Source organism: Nuphar pumila, chromosome 2, assembly GCF_984573655.1.
Source record: "Nuphar pumila chromosome 2, dmNupPumi1.hap1.1, whole genome shotgun sequence".
Taxonomy (NCBI): domain Eukaryota; kingdom Viridiplantae; phylum Streptophyta; class Magnoliopsida; order Nymphaeales; family Nymphaeaceae; genus Nuphar; species Nuphar pumila.
In genome coordinates, this window is record NC_143250.1 from 16,645,073 (window position 1) to 16,651,539 (window position 6,467).

Below are 6,467 nucleotides of genomic sequence, written 5' to 3' on the forward strand. Positions count from 1 at the left end.
TAGAGGAGAAGGATTCATGTGGAAGACCCAGAATGATTTTCTTTTTTGGTTCATATCGCTGACCCCAATTATTTTGGGATGAAGGCGTAGTTGTTGTTGTTGTTGTTGTTGTATTTATCATGAAAACCCCCAAGATTTTTATTTTTAAATGTTCTTTATTTATATTTTCTTATAAAAATTATTATTTTTTATATTTTTTAATTTAGTTTTTATTCTTGAGATTTTGCTGAAAAAAATATGAGATTTATGAAAAATTTCAAAATCTCTCAAGTTTTTTTCTTGCCGAGATTTTGCCATTTTTAACTTTCGTCACTATGGTTTCGAGTTGAGCAGTACTTTAGGATTGCAAAACCCTTGATGAGGACTGATTTGCCTTTGCCTCGATCCACATGGAGGAGGAGGCCATCAGATGGTACCACTAATTGAAAACCCAGTTAGAAAGCCCTCCTTGAGAAGCCTTTTCAAGAGCTTTGGTGATACATTTTGGTCCGTCTGTTTGAGCCAATCACCACGTCATGTTGTTAAAAATTTGTCAACAAGGCAATGTTATACACTACTACGCAGAGTTTAAGATGTTGAACAACCTCGTCACCGGATGGTCCCAAGAGTTGTTGATTGGGATATTTATTGCGGGTTTCAAGTCTGACCTGTAGATCGAGATCCATGTCGTGAGGCTCATATTCCTAATGCAGTGTTTCAAATTGGCATGTATGGTCGAGGAGAAACTCTCTAGGATGAGCTTGTGTTGGACTCATACCAACGAAATATCCAATCAAACATTCACAACCTGACCTCCAGCAGAATTGCATCCCATCCCTCACACAAGTTCATTCCTCGTCGGGCTACCAACCAAGCCATGGATCAACCTTCACAACCCCAAGGTTCAGTTGAAGCATCTCTCTTGTTGTGGATCTTGAATTTTTAAAGGGGCTAAAAATACAAGTTCTTCCACCAAAAATATTTTAAAAAATAGATCTGAGGGCTAGATCCGAATTTGAAAAGATTATGGGAGTCGTTCTTCAAGATCTCATGCCTTTCTTCCTTCATTGAGTAGGGATCAACTGGATCAGGGACTAAAGATCATTATTGCTGGAGTTTGCATTGTGAATGTGTGTGCACCTCAAATACAAATTCTTAGAAAAAGCGAGTTTGGTGGTGAAAACCATCAAAACTCGAGAAAAATACAAAACATAAATAATATAATATTTTTAGAAAAATCAAACTTAATAAACAACATAAAATAAATAAAATAGAAAAAAAGAAAACTTAATATCACCTTGGGGTTAGGTAGCCCTTTCGGTGTTAGATGAACACATGAGCACAAACAACATTTCGGCTTGACATGAGCTTGATATGGGTGTTAGATGGGGGATATGGATCATAGACTAGGTCCAATGTAGACTAGGACTAGGCTAATCCATTATGCTAAGTGGGCTAGGTGGATTGGCTAGGCTAGATCTAGTATCTAATGGGATTTTGGCAGAGTGATAGTGCTACGAATGCAAGGGCCAAATTTGAAATAGGAGGGAGGTGGAACCTCTATTTATAGTTTTCTTGGCAGATCTGGATATGTTTCCTACGTATCTAGGATCCAAATCTCTAGATTGGGTTCAGATTGTGATGGACGACTCCTAATAGGTTGTTTTTGAATTAAGGATTGAGATTTAGCCAAGTTAGGTTGCCTAGGATAGGGATATTTTTTAAAGAAAAGGGTTTTGGGACTTGAAAACCTTTCAAATTGGAGTTTGGAAGGTTGAGGGAGTGGTTTTTATCCAAAAAACACAAAAAAAGCAGCTAACAACAAAAAATGATAATTGATGACAATTTTCTCTAATGACTTGTCATTATTGAAAACCTCTAAGGACAAATATTGATTTCTAACGTTAATTCTTGAACTCTGATGATAATTCTTTATTTTTTGAACCCCTAATGACACATTAAAACATCATTGATGACACTTTTAAAAGCTCTAATGATAAGTTCTATTGTTGTTAGCATTTTGGGTAACTGCTAACGACAACTTGTCGTAAGCAAAATCGGGTAAAAATAGGATCGACATGTTAACTTGTTTTGGCCATATCGTCCCTATCCAGATGTCAGTTTGAAGAGATTTTTAATGCATTAAAAAGCTAACATATTTAAATTTAACTCATATTTAAAAGGAAAAACCAAATTTGATCATTTTGGTTATCAAACATGCGCTTAAAGTGAGACCTACATGAAAAACAAGTATTTTACTAAACATGACACCTTGTTTTGATTATAACTTTCTACTCGAATGTTGTATTGACCTTATTTTTGGCTTGTTGAAAAGATGAGATCCTCTTGTTTAATCAATAATTTAAAAACTAAACCTTGAGAACAACATTTTAGAGGCCAAAAATCAAATTGAAGTTAGCAAAAACTTAAAATAGGATGAAAATATTAGATTTTGGTGCAATTCTCATGACATGAAATGACCCGATCAAAATTTGTGTCTACAGATGCCCCTCTTTGTTGTTGAGCTTGTGAAGCTCGAACAATAATAAAAAAATAGTCACAGTGGTTTTAAAAGATAAAAGCATTGACTCTAACACAATATTTTTGAAAAGAGATCTCGATAAAAAGCACAAATAGTTTGACGATTGACATTAGATAAAGACATACATAGCCCAACGGGGTCTCTCTGAGGTGCCTGACACATATAAGCAAAGGTCTTGCCAAATGAGGTTGGACTACAGACTAAGCTAGTAGTGTGTTTTACATGAGGGTTTTTCCTTGAACTCGGTATTGTGAGCGAAAAGTCTTGCTAAATGAGGTCAGACGAAGACGAAACAAGTGTCTTGTCGCTTGAAATCACACGTGGGACAATTGAGTTTCTAAGAGCTATGCTAGTTGCAAGAAAAACTAGTTAGTAACATGTAAAAAAATGCATATGAGATGATATGACGATGCATGCTGAAATGCTCTTATTTGACTCATTTTTGTTCAAGATTATTTTTTTTAGAAAACAATGTAGAAGACACTTGGCATATTGAAGTTGATATTGACAAAAAATGACTATGTTGACAAAAATCATTTTCAGACGTTCCTCACTCCCTTGCTTGATGAGTAGCCGTTCAATGTAGGAGGGTCTTGATGATTTGTTTGATTTGAGGGTCTCCATGGAATAATAAGTAGTTGTACAAAGAGGGAGGTCTTGCAAATGACCAACAATCAATCTCAAGACAAAATAAGCAAGATAAAATACAACTAGACAAAGACATTTTTAAAAGATTGACTCAAAATGACACTTTTTGCAAAATCTATAACAATGAATTGTGCATTGTGAAAACCCGATTGGATGAAATTGACAAACTGCATAAAATTGTCAAAACAAATCTTATTGTAGGATCAACTTGTAGACCTTTTTGAGTCAAATGAGATGACATAAATGAATGACTGCAATATAAATGCTATGGATGAGACCATCACATCATGATGCTAATGAACTTCATGATGAACAATTGACAAGACACATATAGCATTTATGAATGATAATGGTGTATGATATAATGCTAAGAGCCATGGTGAGACTTATGAAATACAATGTGCATGATGACCTAAGTCTAAGAATTATGCTCCTTTTTTTTAAAGAAAAGAGAATTGCCTCTTGCTAAAAATTTTGAGAACATGTTTTGAAAATGAAAATTTTCATTTGACTAGATAATTGTCATGAAAGTGTTGCAGACATGAAAAGAGTGAGTGCAGAAGTGAGTGCGTGCAACTTGCATTACTCAATAGCAATTTGTTTCTTTTTCAATGTTGATATGATTTTACTTTCTAGGTTTTTTCCCTAATTGAAGTCATCATAAAATAAATATACTCACCCTTCTTTATTAGGATGAATCTTTTGATTGAAGAAATTATTCATATAAGCGCATGCCTAAGCTTATGCTTCAATAGCTACCAATCTAATACTACAAAGATTGAGACTCTAGAAACTTCCAAATGAGCAAGACTCCTTGGTCATTTAGGCTCAAAAATAAGAGTTTCAAGTGCATAAAAGCCTAAAATTTTCCAATCACACTTTAACCTCCTCACTCCAAGGCTTGCATCAATCTGATTCTTATTCAATATTTTCAAGTAGTCAATCATTTTTCAAAGACTTTGAAGAAAACAATAGGACACAAGTTATTAAAAGAAGTGAATGGTAATGAGATACCAAGGAATGAAATGGTAATGACTTTAATTTTTTAATTTTTTTTCAACTTTGAGTACCACAAGGCTCAAAAGGTGTACCAAATGGAGGTTGGACACATCATTCTTGAAAGTGAGGCTAAAAAAAACAACAAAGGTAAAGGAAATCCTGGGCATCTCTTAGTTAAGATTTTCGATTATAGAGGAAACACTGAAATTTTTAGAGCTTTCTCACTTCTTTTTTTCAATAATGCTTCTCTTTTTTTTTAATGCTCTTTTAAACAAATTTTTTGAATTTTTTTTATGCTCCTCTTCATAAAATAAAAAAATGCCCTAGGATAAGGCCTGAATGGGCAGGTTTTGCTGTGTACAGTGATATAACCAACTTAGTCATTTTTATGATATTGAAGACAAGGCTTAGGAGCAAAATGTACCAAAGCATAAGATGGATAAGTCCATAAGACCGACCAAAGGAAGGATAAGAAGCAAATATAAAACAAAAGGTAGTTTTGACATCTTTCAGTTTGAAGAGTTTTTTTCTAAGTGGATCATTATGACCTTAAATCATAGAATATGAGACTCCATGCCCCTGTATTATTCATCCTTTGTTATGTTTTGGATTTATAAAGAGATTTTTCCTTCTATTTTATTATATGCTTCTTTATTTTATGCTATCTTCTCATAAAAGGCTTTACCTTCAAGTTTCCTCTTCACAACAATGAAAAGGAAACTAACCATTGCTAATAATACAATGAATGAGATGAAGTGCATGTGAACTTCTCATAAATGCAATGAGTTCTTTCGAAAAATCCATTCAAATGACAAAAAATTTATAACTAAAAGGGCAATTTTTTTAAAAAAATGAATTTTTTTAAAAAATTTGAATTTTTTTAAAAAATTTGAATTTTTTTAAAAAAATTTGAATTTTTTTAAAAAAATTGAATTTTTTATTTTTTTGGATTTTCAATTTTTTTATTTCTTTAGATTTTTTATTTTTACTTTTTTTTAGATTTTTCAAGATTTTCTATTTTTAGATTTTTCAAATGACTATTTACAAAGACAATAAAAACAAATCACTCACATTCCTAAAAAATATGAGAATGATAGACACATGGCTTTAGACCATAAGAGGTTGAAAGCAAACTTGATTAAGATAGTGCAGTTTTACCTTTTATAACTCTGTGACCCGATATAGAGGATAGGGGTGTACTTTGGATATTTTCAAGCAATAGATTGTAGATGCTATGAGGATATGTCCATGAAATTTTCCTTAATGTTCTTATTTTGTCCTCCTCTCTTCCAACCTTGATATTTTAAAAGATTAGGATTTAGACTTTTATACCATTGTTTCCCCAGATATGGCTTTGTAAAATGGCAAATGATGCTGATTTTCCACATCTCTGAAATATCTGCTGACTTTTTGGCTCTCTTGACCCAACATATATTTGCTTTGTATAGCGAAGATTACAGGTGACTACACTATTTTCAACATCAGTGGCAGAGGTTTGAGCTGAAAATATGAGGATCTTACTTCTTCCATGGACACTTCTCAAGGTCGAGGCTGAGATAAGAAGGATAATGAACAACATGAGCATGAGAATAACAAAGCTGCATCTTTCTTTTGCAAATTTTGAGCTGGCCAGATAAATTTCATCAACATAACTTTCTTTTTCCTCAATGGCAACATGAGGAATTTCAATTTTCTGAGAATTCTTCATAACTTAATATGGATAATTCATCCGAGCATGATCATCTATGTCTGCCCAGTTGGATGAATCAAAGTCTCCCATCACATCAACATATTCAAGGTTTTCCTCTTTGATGGATTCTTGAGCACATTTTCTTTCTCCAAAATGGGAGTGCCAGGGGTTGACTCAAGCATAATATGAGCTTTTGCATCTGGAACAATGGATGAACTTTCATTTTCTAGAGATTTCACATGACTTTCTTCTTTTGGAACCATGACAGAGACTTCTTCTTCCTCTTTAACGACCAATCAGCTCTACGATCTTAGGCAGAAGAAGGATGAGAACACTCAAAACTTCATCAACCGGTGGAGATCAGTATATCATCACATAAAAGACCCAATCTGGGAGTTCCATGCCATCACCCTCATTATGAACAATATCAATCAACCTCTGAAAGTACTCTTAGCCACTCAAAGGTGTAAGTCCTTCGTATATTTGATTGATGTTGCCACTTGGATGGAGTCGAACATCAAAGGTGGTATGTATGATGAAATTATGGTCAATACTAGGTCTGAAAATAATAGATCCAAAAGAGATGAGACACCTAGAAGCAAGGTTAGT